Here is a 19,955-nt window from a genome sequence, read left to right on the forward strand (position 1 = left end):
CTGTGGATCATGTAAGAAGGATCAGGATTAGGAACAAGGACCATTGTGCAATGTAGCCTTGTGCAGCAAGTTGGAAAACTGAAAGGTGCCATTTAGAGGCAAGATTTTGTTAATGCTTCAAGCTGTCTGGGAAGAAAGTGAATGGCTTACCAGGTAAAGAGCACTAGAAATATATTCAGTTGAAGTTCTTTGCCAAAATAATGTCTTGTTGTGCTCTTGAGAGAAGTTCAAATCAGTGTTTAGTTATCTGTATTTTAAAAAAGGAAAGAGAAATACGTAGTAAAACAAATATTATACACGTCTTATATTGTTGCAGAACCAATAGGTCTGTGGGGGAACATCACCTTTCTAAAATCAAATTGACTGCCCGCCACCTGTTGCAATCCCAGCTTTTGCCCCAGTTCTCCTCCTGACAGACTCACCTTTCATTTTACTCTGCAATATCTTAATTTAAGCTTCCAGTGGGGTACTTGAAGTGGGCTTGTACTGTACTCTGTTGGACTTACTACTATTCATGATTTTTATGCTCTTTATGGACCACCAGTTTATTAAGAAATAGCCTCTTACAGTCAAGCAGTGGTGTTTGAGACTTGTGAACAGCTCTCCATGGAGCTTTTGAACTCTGTCTTCTGAGTACAGCTCTTCATATGGCAAAAAAGAAATGTGAGCCTAAAGCATATTCAGTCATTAGCTTAGAAACCTTTCTCTGCAAATGCTAATAATGATTTCATTTTTTATTAAAGTGCAAGTTTTAGATGTTGCTTGTTGTTCTTTACGAGCAGTATTGCTCTTGTTTTCTCCACCCAATGTCTATTAGCCTTTTTATCTTTTTTACTTCCAAGGTGTGTTTTTATGCAGCATTAGTTTCCATTGCATGCATTTCTAAATGTAAAAACCAGTCATTCCTTAATTTATATTTTTGTGTTATAGATCACATAGCACGTTACAGGTCCCTGGAGTCCTGAAATTCTGCTGAAGATTTATTACAGCAGTTCTTGAAAACACTGCGGTAAAGCAGTAACCCGTTATTTTCGGAGCTAATGCAGTAGACAGCTGGAACTGCACGTGGCATCTCGGCGCTGGTTGTGTTACCTTCGGGAAAGCTTGTGATAACCTCACAGCTTGCCACGTGGAAAGCAACTCTGTTTCTTCTGTTAAGGTCAAGCTGTCACGTGCATTGTGTGTCCTGCTGTTTTATAATTGGGACGTCTCAGGTTCACGGTGACGATGGCTTCACTTGCGGTCTAGAAGGAGTTTCTCTTGGGCCTTTTCCTGTCCTCGCAGCCTGGGCAAGAACTGCCTTTTGTGTGTCTTCATGGTTGTTTTGTTGTGTTGAGGAGTGGCTCCGGTATCTTCTGAGAGTATTTCTAGTCTTTCCCGTCTCTCTCAGTTGTGGAACTGGGCTCTGCGTGTCTCTCTTGAGATGAAGGCAGGTTGCAGGGGGAGAAACTGTGAAATCAAGGAGTGCGTGTTTGTGGGAAGGACACAAATGATCCAAGAAAAGTAAACTAACGTGTACGTGTGTGTTTCGTTAGCAGAGGTCATAAAGAAAGTCCATTGCTGCTGAGCCGTGAGTCAAGATCCTTCAAGCCCTATTTGCCGCTGAATATGCTTTCAAAACAACATGGGTTTCCCTTGTTGCAAATCAAGTTATTAACCATTAAAGATACAGTCCTTTAGAAATATCTCAATCCTCAGCTGTAGAATGATGTTCCTTACACCAGACAACTTTGAGAAATTTTATAAGACAGTAAATGGTTTTCACTGCTGGCCACAAAAGTTTACATAGCTAATGTGATGCCTGGTACGTTATATAAAGTGTTTGCTTTTTAATGGGATCATTTTTTGTTGTTGTGTGAACAGTCTTCTCATATAAAGTCAAAAGAGTCCTCTTGCTGCATCTATGTTTGTTGAGAAGCTGCAGGTTTGTTTTGTGTGGTGTTCTCAAACCTGGATTCTTGTAGGCTGCAGATGGATCTGGGTACAAAAATTTCTTACCATCTAGCTCCATGGATTTGGCTTGGTGTTTGTCATGTCAGGAGGAGGCTGAGGTCCTTTCTGAAGGGCTTGTGGTTCTCTTGTTACACTGAGCCACCAAAGAATACTCATTTCTTACCCCGTGAATTGAGTGCAACAACCTGAGGAACTTTGAATGTGTATTTTGTGTATTAAACGGTTCTTGAGGGTGTCTTGTAGGTAGATGCGAACAGATGGGAAAGCAGGATGTGTATTTTTTTTTTTTAGTCTGGACTTTTTTTTGGTAAAACTTCAGAGTCTTTGTTTTTCGGCAAGGGTGTTTGGCCACATAATGATGCCCTTTAAGTGCATCATTTAGAAATGCATCACCAGGCTTTTTGGAAACGGAAGTCTCACAACATTTCTAAAAAACAGGACAATTGATTTCTGTTTTGCTTTGAACTGTCTCAAGTGTGCAAGAGCACAAAAAGACTGTTGCTGTCTTTTTTCCTTTTAAGTCTTCACATGAATTGAAGTGGAATTCATAGATTTTTTTTCTGCTTTATTTTTCTTCCTCTCCTGTTATACTATTTCTTTGTTGCTTTGCTGTTAAGTTTGCTTCTTCCAAAGATCTCAACAACAAAATGACTTTGAGTACATCACATGCCTGTAACCTTTTGTTTGCAGAATTCATTAAGCTAGTCATGCCTTAAACTGATTTAAATGTTTGTCAAATAAGAAAAATAATAGGAAAAGAAAACAAGTAAGCAGTATTCTATTGTAATACGTTACTCTGGGTTTGGTCTTTATCTTCATTAACATTTGAACTTTATTATTAGATGCATAATACATTTCTGAGACGGATGGTGAGGTATGTTCGGGCCTCTGTAGGTGGTGTACTGGCTGATAATTTAGATATCATTTAAGAAGTGCCTCACTTTTACTTGTGCAAAATAAATGTAATGCTATGTACCCTGAATGTTTTAAGGTCTACTAATATTTGGAAAAAATACTCAGATTTTCTACAGTATACAAGGGTTATTATACATATGCTTCAGATTGGAAAGTCCACAGCGATTTCTGTAGGTTCTTGCCATAGAAGCTGCTTGAGTTGCTTCTGTAGGCCTACTTTTTTTTTTTTTTTTTTTTTTTTTTTCAGAAGATACAAGGAAAAGTGCGACTTCTTTCCTTTGTGAGACCAAGGATAACTTCTGTGAGCCATGTAGCCATGAAAAGTATATTGAAAGAGGCTGTTTGCAAGAGGTATTACCCACTTGGTTTCCTTGGAAACGTGAAACATGATTTACAAATATTGACTTGAGAAAGCTGCAGCTTAGAGGAAATCCTAAACTGTTGGTTCAAGCTTTTAAATTAATATCTCTGAAGAGTGCAGACCATATTGAAAGTTACTACATGTCCATGAAATTATATTTATAATAATTCTGGGTTTTTGTGTTCCTTGATGTAATAGCTAATTCTAGATTCAGAAGGAAGGGAGAGAATCTGTGAGGGTTTTGCTGAATAGGGAGTGCTGAACTTGGTTCTGTTTTCACGTGTGTTAAATGGCTCAACTCTCACTGAAGTTAACATCCATGTTTCTAAAAATCAGGTCTTCAGTGACTTGCTCTCAGCTGATGGGGTGAAACCTGACATTTTTTCTTCTCATGCCTTCTAAAAGTTTCTGTGTACTTTGGAGGGTGACTTTTATGCTCTTAGTTATGTTTATGCAACAGAGTTTGTGAGAAGGGCAAGCAAATTGCATTTACTGGATAACTTGTTCTTATCATATAGGAATACTTTTATATACTTAATTTTAAAGGCTGCTGGTCATAATTTGGTCTTGCTGGAATTGTTAATGTTTTCAGAATGGAAGTACTTTTATCCCTGGAGTATGATATATACTATACAGGGTGTCCTGAAGTTGGTATTAGATTCACGTTGAGGGGAAAGGAGTGTTCGTATGTGAGAATAAGCCCAGAGCAGAGTTTTCTGTGCATTTTTACAAGAGCTGCGCTCTATACAGAGTGGACAGTGATCGCCTCTGCGTGCTCATTAGTGTGGAAGAAGTCATGGTTCAGTCAACCTAACCAAGGTACGGCTGTCTGTGGTTTTGTATTTGCTTCTCTTAGTGTCAGTGGTGGCTTACACAGTCCTCGTTGTCATCCATCTCCCAGGGTGCCTGTCCCTCCTCTGCAAGCTGTAGTCACCACTCATACTGGTTCCACTGTCAGTGATGCCACACACTGGCCAGAAGCGTTAGGCAGAAGGGGAGGTCAGTAGATCAGGAAAAGAAGGTTTCTGGGTGTTTTCCTTTACAGAAGGAAAAGTAAGAAAGGGAAATGCTTGCTTGATGAGTCTTTTGCTTTTTTGTTTGTTGTGTGCTTGTTTGAAAGTCCACAGATAGAGTTACAGAAGTTACAAAAGGTAAAAGTTACAAAAATTAGAGAAGGTAAACTTTTATATGGCCAAAGGCAGAACAGCACGTTTATGAAGTCATTTGTTGAGGACCGTGAACGTGCATCAAAAAAAAGTGAATATGGCATTTCAGGATGCCAAACAGATACTAACAGAAGAGGGAGGTAATTATGTCAAATGAACTGTGGTTCTTTGTGTAACCAAATAAACTGCATGGATTACTGCAAAGTAAGTCAAGATGGAAGCAAGGATTTGCAGCATAATAGAGTTCTGCTAAAATTATGATTGTTTTTATGTGAAACCATTGTGCCAATACAAACTGAATTTCATATTGAAGGACTGATTAAAAGTTAAATGCCTCCAGATGAAAGGCGAACAGAAGTCAGTGCTCTTTACTTAAATTTAGAAGGAAGAAGGGATAACTGCAGCGAATGTGTATGGAGAATTATCAGAGTATGAAAATAAGAGATGGAAATGTATGAGATAGCAGTGTGATACTGCTTTTATCTGAAATGAGAAAATTATTCTTGGTTCTTTTATTTATAATACGATGCGTGTCTTCTGAATAGCTTGGTTATATGGCTACTGTTCTAATGACTAAGGTATGCTTGCCTTGGGGCAGTGATCATGAAAAAAGTATACCTTAGCCCCATTGCTCTCCTCCAATTTCCTTTGTTTTTCTAAGGTGTGACCAGGTGAATTGATAGTGACAAAAATTCAGTCCTGTAGAAACATCGGGACAGCTTTAAGTGTTTGCTGTTTTCCTGTCAGAATGTTGATACCATTTTCAGCTCTAGATTCCTTATTGTTTCTAGCAAGTATAGATAGATTTTCAAAATAGTTATGTGATACTTACTGCTGCTAGAGTAATACTGAACGCTCAGATCATTCTGCAGCTTTGCCATGGCTCCAGAGAAACAGTGTCAACGTCTGTCCTTAGGTACGTTGGTTTTTACTTCAGGTTCTATTGACTTCTGGGAGTACGGTGATGAAGTCAGAGATTACATTAGTCACAGATAAATAGAAATATCAATTCAAATAGAAAGTAAGCACCTCTTTCATACTTACCTGCAGCCTGCGATGTGGTTGAATCTCTGACTGGGAGATGCTTCTGTGTCCGTACATGACAGCTGCAAGGTGTTAAAGATTTCTAGACACATTACTTGACTTCTCTGTGGGTGAACAGCAGCAGTCTGGTGTGATGACAGAAAGATAGAGTTTTTCCTCCGGTGGAAGTGTCTGAGACTTGTGTTTTCACCTTCGTGGTATGATGCTGAAATGAGAGATGTTAGTACGTAGGTAAGTTGGAGATGATGTATCCTTTGAGTCCAAATTGGCTCTTTCATATCTTCCAAAGTGTTTGTGTCAACTAAACATTGGCACGGGCTGTCCCATGGGGTTAGATCCACTGCGCAAATGTCAGGCTTGTCCTCTGAAGGGTGGAAAGGGAGAGGGGAAAAAGACTTGATGGTGGAACTGGCAAGGTCTGCAGGGTCCTCATTATTGATGGTAAGGAATGAATTATCCTGGACATCTGTGGCAGGCTTACTTGGTCTGGATTCAGATGTGCACCCAATGAAACTTGAAAATAAATTCACCAAACAGCAATGTAATAGCCCATGTAAATGGTGAAGTTAGTAGGGGAATGGGAAATACAGAGTTTCAGGGAGAGATTAATGTGGCAAATGGTGTCTTGTGGAAAAGGCCTAGTTGTAATGTAGTGAAAAAAAACTTAAAATGCTGGCAGGCATCGTCTTCAGTGAGCAAACTGCAGAAGCATGTCTGTACAAAATGTGATATGTGTTTGGCCAGTTTTTCTGAACTGAAAAATGAAAGACATGAAATACTGTAAAATGTACGACTGAGTATTTCTATTGTCAAGAAAATCAATTGCAAATCATAGGTTTGTATACATGAAAAGTGCAGTTGGAGTAGCCATATAAAAATGAGCAAAACCATAGTTGGCCATGTTTCCAAGACAGTCTTTTCCAAGATGGCTTTCCTGGATACACAGCAACCTCTACTGTTCTCCGGGCTTGGTGGAGATGGCTGACACACCATGATGCTCCTAACTTAGGCACTGCTGCTGCTGACAGTCCCGAGTTTACGAATGTTGATTTTTATTTTTTGCAGCTTGATAACTAATGGGGACAAGATTTCGGAATCTGGTCTTAATTGCATCCTTAAAAGTTTTTATGTGTATGTGGTGGGGTGAGATGAAGGTACAAGTGGAGAGGAGGGAGGGGGAACATCTGTTTCTTAGCTGAAGTTATTTATGAACTGAATCAGTCATCAAAGGGGAAGAGTTAGGGGAAGAACAACCCCATGGAAAGAGAGGAGCCAGCAGGAAGGAGGTGAGCAGCAGGAACCTAAGGAGGATTGAAAGTCACATTTTGTATTGGGCTAATGGGAGATAGAGCAGCCATAGCGGACTGGAGTTTTCCTCCTAAATCTAAGAATTGGTTAGTTTCCCAGTTTCCAGGAGGCTATGCAGGAGAATAACAAATAATAGCAAAGAAGAGCTAAGGACAAAACAACACAGATGCAGTCTCATAAAACCAGTGAATGGGCAAATAAGATTGTGCTTCTCAGAAAACTTGAAGTATTGCAGGTGCTCTGGTGGCAAGATCAGGGTACCAGCCTTCGTTCTGCATATGGACAATACTGAAAAGACGCATCCCCAGATTTTGTAATTCTCAGCTGAAGAGATGCAACTATGGAGATCCTGTTCCTCTGCAGCCCTATGCCTGTTACTTGCATCTGACCCTTGTGTTAAGCATCTGACCCTTTTCTCTTGGCTCCATCTCCCTTCCTGCACAGTAGCAACAGTAGCTTCATCCTTGCAGAGGTCTGGAGAACACATGTCTTTGGACGTTTCTTTGAATGAGGGGTTCTTGGATGCTGGAATGAAGGTGCTGTACAAACAGGCAAAAACTTGTGGCATGCAAGAAAATAACTGTGTTCATTCTGGAGTTTTTGAAAGTATAAACAGTGAAGCTCTTGCTGAAGAGTATCTGCTAAAGGACATAAATGAGTGTATGCCAAAATCTAAAACAGCCACTAATAGATTTTTTTTTTGAAACAATTGTGCTTTAAAAAATCAGGTCCTTTGAAAAGCAACAGGGATAATGCAGGGTGAAGTTTCCACTTTCAGTGCAAGTGGATATCAGCTTTTGTAACCAGCAGCCTTTGTGGGGCCAGGGTGTTCTTTCCAGCCACTGTGTCTTGAATGTCACAGCAGCTAAGGTAAAATTCCTCCTTCAGAGTTTCATCATTTGTAATAGTGAAAGTCCTGCAGTAGGCAGACAGCTGGGGTGTCTTGTTTGCCTATTTCTTTTCTTAGATACTTAAAGCTAAGTTTTCTTCAGGGTTTTAAAGGCTTGGCACTAATTTCTCTGTAGTGTAGACAGCTGTACACTTACAGATCCTTGATTTTCATGGTTTATTTTTGTCACTGGGCTTCAGTTAAGATGTTGGTTTCTTCCCCTCCACCCCTGACATACTTGAAAATTTGAACTGAGTTTATGAGGTTATTTGGTTATTTCATCATCAGTAATAAAAGTGCAGTAGTTAAAAGAGGTCACCCCTTGTGTGTAACTGTGTTATCTTAAAAAATACAGGAAATGTTAAAGGAATGACATATAGACTCTGTGTTGTCTGTTTTCATTTCATAATCAGAATAGGTAATTTCAGTTCTAAGAAAACAAAACAAACAAAAAAACTGGGAAAATACAGGAACTCCACTGTTGTTTTTCTTGCCAGAGTATTATATTTAGAAGAAACTGTGGATTCAAGTTTACACTTATTTTCTTTGTAACTCTTAGAAGTTCCTTCTGTTTTGTTGCAAGTTCCTTGTTAATTAGTCTCCACATGTATTAGTTCTTTCTCTGTTTTTTTGTGGCCTTGTTACATACACTGTCCTTTCTTGTCTGGGATTTGAAATCTAACCAGGTTATTGGGCAACATCCTTCTTCAAATTACACTTAACAGTGACTGCTTTCTTTTCTAACCCCTCTTTCCCATCTCCAGTATAAGTTAACGATGCAGTAATGTGCAGACGAATATTAAGACCAGGTATTGTGACACTGTAGATGGTGGCTTTCCATTTCCATCCCTGGTATGGATTGTGTGTATGAATCTGGGAAATTCTCTTAGCATTCATTCTTTTCTTATTTAGCAGTTAATGATAATAATTGAGGGAGAATAGCATTTGTACAAAGGTACTATAAGCTGGAGGTCATATTAACCTGGCTTGAGACAGTCGGGGTGTGGTCTAGAGATACAGAATTGTTTCAGCTCATTTGCTGAAACAGTAAGATTAGTCAGAAAACTTACCCACCGTGCCTGAAGTTGGGTACCGAAAATGTCTGCGTTTGAAACAGTTCAACTATTTGTGTTCATTTTCATACCGAGACATTGACAAATGATGTGTATATATTTATATATAAAAGTATGATAGTTGCAGGAATTATTCTTTATGGATCACTATTCATAAAAGTTCTTGCATAGTAATTGTCTCCAGTTACATACCCTTCCACATCTGAGAGGCAACCAAAGAAGTGATTAACTTTGTCTTCCTTGCCTTTTTTGCTCACAGGCATAAAGCTTGTTTTAATGTCAGTGCTGATGAGCTAGTAGTTAACCTTCTCCTAAAAGTGTTCCTTTCATCACCATCTGTACAAACTGTGAGTTGTATGAGATGTATGACCTCATGTCATGTCACTTTGAAGAATTATGAATTTTGTCTAGATAATGCTTTTGAACGTATGAAAACAGCAGCAATAGTTAACCGGATTTTGATTCTGCAGTATAGCATAAAAGAGCCCTTACAGGGCTAAAGTTTTAACTCCTGCAAATCATAGCGTAGCAGTGATAATGAGTTCAGGACTCACAGAGACTGGCTTTGGGGAGTATATGATTTCTGGAGCTGATTCTGCTGGAATGAAGTAAGAACAACAAAATTGTTTCTTTCCAGATACAAAATATATGAGCATTTACAATATTTGTGTTTAGTGCATCAGTACTCTGTTAAGCTGGAATTAGAAAAGTGTAGTATAAATTTTTTTTTCCTGTCTTTATACTGAGCTGTATCAGAATTACGGTGCATCCAAATGGATTATTGCTGTTCAGCAAATCTTTACAGAAAGTATGTGAATGCTATGATCATCCCGTTTGCCAAGATGTTTTATACAGATTTGTTACAATTAAATTGATACTCAAAGCACGCTTTGCTTTTGCTAACAGTAGAGCCTGATCAGAAGGCCATGGAGAATAACAGTGTATGGGTGGTCCCTTTGAGGAGAAGCTGATCTCATTTGGGTCTGTCCAAAGACTTGGTGACTCTAAATTGTTTAATCTGCTTGGAGAGCACAAAAGCGATTCTATTATGTTAATCAGTGGTTCTGCATCATCCCAGAGTTGCGCTGTGTGTTTCTCGTTCTGTTGAAGAATATTGTTCATAAATACATTGTAAATGTTTAATTTTAAATAATTCCATTGTTTTGTTTGCAGTGTTTACAAGCCCCGGGCATAGGTCAGGATCCCCTTATAATAAGTGGTCTGCAAACAAACTCCTAAGAGTCTAGGATTAAGACAACTGGCAGGGAAAGGGCACAAGCAGGCTAACAAGAGAACACACAGGAGAACGAGGCACAGGACCAAAAACAACTCCCAAATAAACAAAAACTCCACAAAAAATAAAACAAGTCAAACAGAAGTAGTGAAAAACAACCCAAGTGTCAGCACATCAGCAACAAGCAAAAAAAAATTTGAAGGTGGACAAATCCCTCTTGTTGAGGGAGTGACTACAAAATGTCCTGTAATGTGTGTGTGTGTATAAATACAGTATTTTCTGTGGATTTTGCCCATCCTTCCTTGGACTGCTTCAGTGCCGTACGAGGTTGACCGTGCTGTTCCCTGTGTGTTTGCACCATTTCAGTCCAGTTGTTGCTCCCACAGTAAAAACAAGTCAGTGATGGTTCACCACGCTCACTGGCTCTTCTCTTTTCCTGACCTGTTCAGAACTTTCCTTTCCAGTCAGGAACCAGCTCCTTCCATCAAATCTCAATGGTCAGAGTGTCTCTGCTCAGCTGCCTGAGGTGCATTGAGTTTTCCCTTACCTTTTAAAACCATTTACAAGCATTTCCTATTCCCCCCCCTGCCCCCTCATGTTTTGTCCTTTTCATTATGGCGCTTTTTTCCTCCTATTTCACCTTGCTGGTTGGTGTCCAGCCCAAAGGTGACAAATCTGTTACCTTTGCTCCAAGTTTTTGTTTTACAGGGGGTAACTTTTCCCCTTGCTATGTGACTGGTTTCTTCTGGTCTCTGTCTCCCTGCTGTGCCTGTCGTTGTAGGCACGGAGCCCTCCCATGGAGTTAAGGACTGTGTGTGGAGCTGGGCTTAATGACAGGGTGCTTGAAAATAAATAAACCACAGGAGGACCATTAGAAGTTAGAACCATTAGCAGAAAGCAGAAAAATTATCAGAAGCAGAAAAATGTCTGAGGTTCCCAGAGGCTGGGCGAGGAGGCCTCGTTCTTCGTGAGGGCTGGGGAGCTGAGGGGGTTCCTCAGGTGGCAGCACAGGCAAAGCTGCTACTGGAGGCAGCCAAAGGATGAAAGGGGACCCCAGTGGGCGGCTGGGAGCCACGCATGGGGACCTCAGGAGAGCAGGGCACAGCGGGCTGAAGCTGTGCAGTGAGGCAGAGGAGGCAGCAGGGCTGAGGGAAGATGGCCTGGCTGAGAAGCAGGGTGAGGAGGCAGGGGAGATGGGCAGCGCTGAGGTGAGGGCTCGGTGAAGAAGGCAGGGCGCTCCCAGCCCAGCACCAGTAGGGCAGGCGTGGGGCAACAAAATGCCGTGCCACCTTGTTGTCAGCTGGTGTCAGAAAGAAAGAAAGAAAGGGGGGAGAAGACGGCGGTAGCGGTTTAATGGCAGCCAGGAGGGTTTTACAGAAGTCTGGGAAGTTTATGGTGGTGTTGGTAATAGCATGCAAATCCTCGCGCTTAACAAAGCTTTAGTAGGCTATCAAGTGACATGAGCTACTGACACGGCGCTTAACTCTGGTGTTGTAACATGTGGAGCTGAACAAGAACCCTGACTTAAAGGAAACTACTTTTTACATCTTTGGCTGAAAATGCCATCAAAGAGGTTAAGTGCTTGGATTTTTCTTTTTTTCTTTTTTTTTTTTTTGCCAGCATTATTACACATGTAACAATATCTGCAGGCAAGATCGGCTGGCCTACAGCTCACTCCACATCTGAAGGAAGTATTTTCTGTCACTCACTGCAATGATCCTGTCTTTGCATCTGTGTGGTGCCGGTGTCCCGTGTGCCCGCGGGCTCCTGGGGCAGGCTGAGGCCTCCCCGAGCAAAGCTGTCCACTTCCCAGCTGACTTACTGGGCAGCTGCTGTGCTGGAGTCAAACCTTGGCATGTTCGAAGCGAAAAGAAATCAGTCGTAGGCTGTTGTCAGAGAAAACAGCATGAACAAAGAATTTCCTCGAGGAGCCCAGGACAGGATTTGGTACTTCCGTAAGCCTCTGGGGCAGGGGGAGAGGGTGGCTAGGGAGGGGACAGCATCGGAAGGGCAAGGGCCAGCGCCTGTTTCAGGGATCACTGATTTTTTCACTTAGGGTGACCGATGGCTTTGTTTTCGGATGCACGGTTTGAAAACAGGGCAAACATTCCTCAAATTGCTTGAATGGTTTCAGTAGTGGAGCTCTTCAGGGCAGATCGTGGCTCTGCTGTGCCTCTCTGATTTTTTCACGTGACATTTTCCTGTGCAGGTCAGCTGTCTCACGCACCTGGGAATTGGAAACTTGGAAAAGCTCAAAGTGGAACTCCTGGAGCCCTCTACCTTCTCAGACACGAGCAGGCTCTGGCAGATAGATATCTTACTTGGCAACTATTTCTGCCCAACAGTAACAAAAGTGGCAAGGTACTAAAGAGCTTTTAATGCTCACTTTGAATAAGTTGATAAAATGTGATGGACAGCAGCCAGAGGAGATGAATGGAGCACAGTTTGTTAAAGGTACTGCAGCAAGTCGTCGGCCTCTTTCTCTTCTTTTCTACCCAAAAGTACCCCTGCTGTACTGCAGAGAAGTGAAACTACTTTGCGAGTTAGATGGTACGTTTTTCTCCTTTGCTTTTCTCTCTGTAGTCTCCAGTAATCTTCACAACCCTCTTACACTGTTTTTTTTGTTTGTTTGTTTGCTTTTGCAATATTCTTGGAAGCTTTCAGATTGTCAGTAAGCATCGATCAGAGCTAATTCCCTGAGAGAGTCACTTCTGTGCAGTCCCCAGTAAAGTGTGGTGGTACTGTCAGATTGTCCCTCAGAGAACTCTTGAGCTCAAAAGCATCAGAAAAGAAGTTAAGTGCCAGGCACCTTTGCAAGGAAACCATCAGTCCTCTTTGGTTTTTTTTTTCTTAATTTTAACTTGAACAGGTCTTAGGGGTAAATATTAAAGATGCTTCCCCTGGCAGTCCTTGACCCCCTGTCAGGATGCACAAGCTGTGTAGCTGGGGTAATCTTTTTCCCGCATTATCCTCCTCTTGGTATGTGTTAAAACAAAACAAACTACTATAATTGTGGTGGTTGATATATCCCCACAACAAGGACTGAGTAAAGGTTAAAGGTTTCTTGAAAACTTGATTTATGTAATGTGCCAGGGGTGGTTATGAAATCAATCAGGCACTGAGCTAGTAGCGTGTGAACACGTGTAAATCTTCTATTTTGTCACCCTTTTCTTTTGTCCTCATTTCCTGTCCTTTTGCATGAATTAGTGGAGTTATTCAACTAAGTACTTGCTATTTTTTTCTTCCCTGTGTTGCTTCACCGTTTCTTCCAATGCATCTCTTTCTAGTTTAGTCCCTCGCCTTTACCCTTCACCCACCTGTAAATATATTCAGACTTAATGGGAAAAGGGGCATAAAATAGCTGTCTCCCTCACATCCCTCTGAAAAGTTTACCTGCTCTGTAGTCCCAAGAGCAACTCATGAAGGGTAGGCTTCTCCTCCTATGTGCGGCCAATAGGAGGTGATTGCCAGAGCATTGTTCTGCTGAAAACTTATTTTTCTCTGTGCACAGGGGGGAAAGAACCCTCAACCAAGTATTTCTAGAGGACTGATTAAGTGGTTAATTAAGTTTTGTGTTCTGCTTTCCCTGAAGTACCCAGTAATCCAGTACCATGACTGCGCTGGTAGGGTTGGTCTGGGGACGTGTTCTGGGCACAGCACCAGCAAACTCATGCACTGAAGCTCAGATGAAAAATGTAACTGAGTTTTCCTCAGAGATTGTGCAGAAAAGCCGGAGCCTATCCCTTCCTCCATTCAATATCTCCAGTTTTCATCTGGGCTGTTCCAGCCCAGCGGCATCCAAAAGTTTCCCTTGCGTAAGGCTGTGATGTAATCTCCAAACCTCTGTTTTCAAGAAATGGATCAGTCCAGCAGAAAATGAAGGGGAAGTGAGCTTACGGATGATGATGCCCACCTGAAAGGATAGAAACTGGCTGGTGTGGATGAGTGCAGACTTGTTTGACCTATGGGCCTTGGCTGTTACTGGCTTTGAGGATTACTAGCCTCCTTTCAAAGGCCTTGCTGGTCAAGGTCTCAAAATGTGTCCTTTCCAAAGACTTCATGTGTTTTGTTGGCAAGTAATAAGAGAAGACAGCAATAGAAAGGGATTGGCTGCCATGCATGGAGGAGAGTATTTTGGGCAGATACTGCGATTTATCCAGAGAAACACATGCAAGTCCTGTGAGGCAGCCATGTGTCTAGAAGCAGGCTTGTGCCTGGCCACGGGGGGTTTGGGTGCTCCGAGCGCACAGCTGTAGGAGGAGAAAAGCCAACAGGGTCTGCCGAGGCTGACATTGCTGCACCCCCCTTGCACCAGGCTGTGTCCAGCGCTGGAGAAATGAGACTTCAGAGATCCATTGTCGTCTCCCCCCAGCTCCTCTGAGGTGTGAGGTATGTGTCATGTGCTTCTCGAACCACGTGGAGATTTTGGTATGTGGTCTGTAGGCTTGGGAAGGTTGGTCAGCCTGACCCTTCCTTCTCCTGAGTGCTTTTGCGCGTTGCAGCTGTGTTGGTTCCCAGCTGCTGCTGCTCTGTCTGTATTCCCTGCTGTAAAAGGCTTTTTAGACCTCACCACTGACCTCTGTCCTTTGCCAGAAAGTTGATGTGTCTCCAGCGGGGCCTCTGTCCCTCAGAAAAAGTGCTCAATTACTTTCCCCATCTAGTAGCTCTCTACTTGGCCCAGCTGAGACGTCAGACTGGGATTGCATCGCTGGCATCATTTGTAGCACAGAGTCCTTGCAAAGGGGTATGGGCATGCCTGGCCTGAAATCACTCTTCAGCGTGCAGTTCCCTACACCTCTACAGTATTTAAGTGCTGCTGTCCCCATGTGTGCTTTCTTTCAGTAAGAGCTCCTCAGCGATGAACAAAACTTACCTCACCTTAGTATTGCCAGTGATGGGGCACTGCTCTGACAGCCCACGTGGCTTGGGAGTCCCAAGAGTTGAGTTGTGTTCAGGACTGGGTCACCTTGACTCTGAGCAGCACTACCACCTATACATTGAGTGAGTGAGCTGCCATGGAAATTGTCACCTACACTCTCGGGCTGTCAGCTTGGGATTAGGTTGTTTTCAAACACAAAACTCGCAGAAGGACTGTATCCCTTCCGTGCATCCACAGAAAAGATAAAATCTGTGGAAGCAATCACAGAAGTCTGTTAGCAGCTGTGCAGAAGACTTCTCTCACAGAGTCGCCCTGGAGCATTGCTGTAAGTAATGGCTGCTTCGTTAAAAGTACAAGTATCCCCTAGGAACCTCTCCTGCGAAGGATTACCCGTAAGCCCAAGTTGTGGTGTCTGCTCTGCTGGTTGGGTTTGTCTCACTGCTATGTGCAGGCCAGGCACTTTAAACTGCTTGAAGAGGATTTGTTCCCACAAGTTCTTCCAGGTGTGTTGGAGTTGTACAGAGTCTGACGGCTCCATCTGCTTTTCATTTGTGTATTGGCTATCTCCAGTTTGCAGTTCTTCCTTGAGGATCTTCCCATTGCTTTTCTGGTAATTTACCTACTGAGTTTTCCTTGTCACGTGGCAAACCATCTGCTTGCTTCTTACTTTTTGCCTGAACTTATGAGAGTTTTTGTCTGAGTATTTTTGAGTTTATTTTTGTCTGAGATCCGCAAATGGCTCACGTGGGGCAGAAGAGAGACCGTTGTTGGTGCTCTCACCAGTCTACAGCGCCAGGCGTGGAAAGTGGCCCGAATCCCAGCTGATCGTGCCCTCATGTGTCCAGCATCTGTGTACGTGGTGCCCCCAGACAGCTTCCACCACAGTTTCAGCTTGGTGCTGATCCTTATCAGTGTCTCGTGATCATTGCTAACTCTGCCACTGCTACATGTAGTCTTGCAACTTGAGGAAAGGATGTCAGAAGCGATTTTTACTAGTTTTGGGGACAATACCTGTGAGCTGCCTCTGTTGAAGTTGTTACTGGATCAGTACAACCAGCCTGTGTAGCAAGAGAAGGACAGCCATCCACAGTGCCACTCTATAAGATGAGCATAGTTTGAAGATCCTTTTTGGTAGGAAGTGGTACGAAATCCTATGCAGCCATGAGGGAAGTCACGAGGGCACCCTGCCATGTCACCGTCATGATGACTTTCTGGCATGAACATTGCAGCTGCTCTTCAAACCAGTTTATATCTAGTTCCTTCCTTCTTCCTAGCTTCTCCCAATGGATCGACAGCTCTCTTCGTCTTTCTTTCAGTAATGCGTTCCTCTGTCTGACATTCCTTCTCCCTGACTACCTCCTGCTCCTCTTATAGCCCTCTCCCAAGTGCTCTGATTCCGTGTGGCTGTGATCCTTGCAGCTGCCTCCTCCTGCGACGGTATTAAACCCTCTGCCTGTCTTGGAGGGCTTAACCCCCTCCTTCACTCTACAGTCTGATCTGAGAGATCTGGAAGCACGGCAGTGATACGACTTTCCCCTCACTCATGTTTAAGTGCTGAATGTGGAATGGTCAGAGGGAGACGTGGCTTTGAAGGAGCCATTCAGTAGTTTTTGTTTTTTTTTTACTCTATAGCTTGAGAGAGCAAGAGCTCTCGGTCGCACTGGTGGTAAGAGTACATCAAATATGCTAAGCAGGCCAGGTGTTTTCTGTTCAGTTTTTCCTTTGCTCCCGACACCATACAACCTCCAGAAGAGTGAGAAAAATTACAAGGAGGTTTTTGAAGGCTAAAGGAGTCATGAATGAAAAACTTGTAACGCTGTGTTACCAAATACAGGATGCAGCCAGAGGGCTCCTGCCCAGATGAGTTATCCTCCTTTTCAGTGGCAGCAAGAAAGCTTAAGTAAACACCTCATGATCAGCCAGGAGATGAGAATTAGTGATGGGCTTGGTGTCCAGGCCTGTCCAAGTCCAGTAAATATGTTCAGCTTCCTTTTCATAGTAAAATTGCTGTCTCCATGAGACTTAAGTTGGATTTTGGCCAGCTGTCTGTATGTAACAAATAGCTATGTGTCTTAAAAATGAACAAAAGCACAAACCAACACAATAGTAAGTATTTGGAGCCAATGCTCTTTTTCTGTTCTTCTCTGTCCTCCACCATTCCTTCTTTTAGTGTAATTCCCCCCTTTTCTTCACAAGGCTTCTCCTTGGCAACTTCAGACTATCAAAAGTATAAAGGGGGCTTTGCTCCTGCATGGTGGCAGCGGTACCGGTGGCAGAGGAGATGTGCTAGGAGCACATTGGCCCTGTGATGCTGCCCACAGCTGTCCCCCTGGGGGAAAACAGACTGGTCTTCTTAGGACCTTCCAGAAGCAACCAGTCCTTCTATGACCTTCCAGAAGTGCCCTGCAACCTCATGTGTAGGACCTCCCTACTAAACATTTATGTGCTGTTGTACCAATGCTTCTAGGAGGCCCGTGATAAGTAAACAGATTTTGTCTGTCTATCCATGCCTTTATTTTATTTTATATATGCCTTTTGTTTGTCTATCCATGCCTTTATTTTTGACTGGACATAAGTCATGACTAAAATTTCAGAAAGCCTCTCCGTCATTTTGGCTGTGAGGCTCTGAAACCTAGCAGCTTTAGCAATGGGACTGTAGCTCCTGAAGAGGAGATGACCTGCGTGGTACTGAGGTGGTTAATTTGGGTTTCCAACACGAATTGAGTTTAAACCTCTTTACCTTACGAGACCTCCTCTTGTATTTGCACAGATGACTGCTGCCAGAGGAGCAGTGTTCTCTGTCTGCACCGTGACCACACCTGGGCCCTGCTTGAAATCTGACACGGCTGACTCATGTCCTTAGTAACCTGATCGCAAAAAGGTGTAGAGCGGCCGTGGGCCAGAAGAGGTGTCAGCAAGAAAGCGTGTTGGCTGTGCCATCTGATCCCTAAACGCAATTGCAGTGCGCTCGTCCCTGGGCAGCGTGCAGAAATGACATACTGCGCTCCCCAAATGCCAGCTCCGCGAGCCGGGGCGGTTGGGATAAGGCTACAGCCTTGGTGGCATTTCTCTTAGGGCTTTTTCCCGAGGTAGGGCTGTGAGGCTGTGGAGTCTTACAGGTGCCGTCCTGGGTGCTAATGTGTGCAGTGCGATTCAAAGCGCCGGTAGTAAAATGTCCCCAAGTGATTTATGGTTGTGTCTAAGCAAAGCTTACGGATGCAGGCGTGCTTTGGAAGAGCTTGTTGGTAAGCATTTAAGCTTATTTAAGAAAGTTTATTTAAGTAGTGGGGCCGTTGTCTTTTGGAGTGTTTTGTGCTGTCTAGCAGGCTGAATCGCCGTCCCTGCAGTCTTCTGGGTGAGTCAGGGTTGCTTTGGGGACTGCCACTCTTCCTGTCTTTTCTTAGCTGTCCTGTTGGATTTGAGTACGCTCCATGTATCTTTACACCTCTCTTGCTGGTATGCTTCTCAGAGTCTTCCTGTATTATGGGCCCATGACCAGAGTAGCAGCAGTGTGAAATTTAGGCCTTCTTCACAGTTTTGGGATCATCTCCAGATTTCTGAACAGGAACTTTTTTGCTCCAAAGCAGCATGTCAAGGTACAAGAGCAGCATTGGGAGTGTTTCGGTAGTTCATTGCCTCACTTCCATGTGTTTGGAAGGTTATCTCTGCAGTAAGGAGTTGCAGGTTTTCTTTCTTCTCCCGGGGAAGATAAGGTTCTGCAGAATCAGATGACGCTCCCGGAGGCTTCCTACTCATCAGGCGTGGGTGGATGTTTCAAATTGTGTTCAAAAGGGAGGTTCTCCCCTCCCCCCCTCACCCATCATTGTCAAAAGTGAACATTCACACTTGAGGGGTAGGGGTGAGAACCCACCAACCCAAAAAACAAACAAAACCAAAATAATGCCCTACCCTTTTCTGCTTGGGAGCAGGCTGCTGGCTCTGCCAGCTGGTCTCCTGGAGAGAGCCAGCGAAGCTGCTCTATTTTCATCCACTGACACAGCGCACCGGGGCAGCTGGAGGGGTAGGCACGCAGAAAGCAGGCAAGCGGGAGCGGTGGCTTTTTTTTTTTCCCCCTCCTCATTTTCTCTCCCAGCAGCAGAATTTCTTCTTGGTGATTGACAGCTTCACAGTTTCGATGCTGCTGAGGTTTTGGTACGTGGAGTGATTCGAAGGGGCTGGAAATGTCTCAGCCAAAAGTGTTGAAGGGGGAGCTCTCCATTTGTCGTTTAAAGAAGCCGGTCTCTGTCTCATGTGCGCCTGGTGTCGGGATGCTGTGGTGCCAGTGTCGAGCAAACCAGCTTGCCTTGGGTAAGTGAAATGGTGACCGTCGGGGCGGCAGACAAGACCCTTTGTTTAAACAACAAAATGGAGAATTTTTGACTAAGTAAAGGTCAGAAATGCCAAGGCTGCTATTAGCTGACTCAGTCCTGCAGGAGATTATCAGAAAAGCGGTACTACAAGAAGTAGGACACACATCATTTATAATTTATCAGTATATAGGAAAACACATTTAATGTCCTGCTGTGCAATAAATGTATCCACTACAGGATCACCAAAGAGTGATAAGATGGTCAGCCTGCTTTTTAATTCACCTTTTTTTCACCTACAAAAGAAAAGTCCTTTTGTCCTTTATTGTTCACTTGATCAAGAGCTTTATTCTGTGTGCTTGTATCTGCGTGGTTAGAAGAGTGAATGGATTACGTGCTAGTCACCACAGTGTGTTTAAAGTGTGCCATGAACTTCATACTGCAAGCAATTAACGAAAATGAGGTTGCTTCTGAAACCTAGCACAAAACGCTGTGCTACCCAGAGGAGCATGCTGGCAGGCCCCGAGCTGGCTTAGAGTAGAAGTCGCCTGTTCTGGCCGTAGCAGCAGAAATGCTATCTCACTGCAATGTGTAGTTAATAGAACGAGACAGAGTTGCAGCATGAGTGCACTCAGGGGTCACAGCTGTGAAGGATGCCATGCTTCAACCTGATTTAGCAGTGGGAACCTTGGCAGGAAGTCGCCGTGTTTATAAGAAGTAGGGTAACCGCAACTGCAGGCAAACCTGAAAGATTCCACTGTGGCTTTCATTATGAATAGCAGGCGGGAGTGCTGAAAACTGTCTTTAAAAAATTTAAATACCAGTG

General features: G+C 43.3%; 1 protein-coding gene across 12 annotated transcripts in view; it reads left to right on the plus strand.

Annotated features, from left to right (window-relative positions):
* Positions 1 to 19,955, plus strand: part of KLF12 (KLF transcription factor 12) — a 249,681-nt gene that overhangs the window by 11,474 nt on the left and 218,252 nt on the right. The window contains exon 2 of one of the 12 annotated variants that reach the window (XM_035561282.2): positions 12,153 to 12,397. The exons of 10 other annotated variants lie outside the window; for them this stretch is intronic. The gene's annotated coding sequence lies outside the window, so the exon portion shown is untranslated. Of the gene's footprint in view, positions 1 to 137; positions 154 to 12,152; positions 12,398 to 19,955 lie in introns of those variants that run through there. One more of the 12 variants, XM_035561279.2, reaches the window with a different exon arrangement.

This window comes from Cygnus atratus, chromosome 1 (genome assembly GCF_013377495.2).
Source record: "Cygnus atratus isolate AKBS03 ecotype Queensland, Australia chromosome 1, CAtr_DNAZoo_HiC_assembly, whole genome shotgun sequence".
Taxonomy (NCBI): Eukaryota; Metazoa; Chordata; class Aves; order Anseriformes; family Anatidae; genus Cygnus; species Cygnus atratus.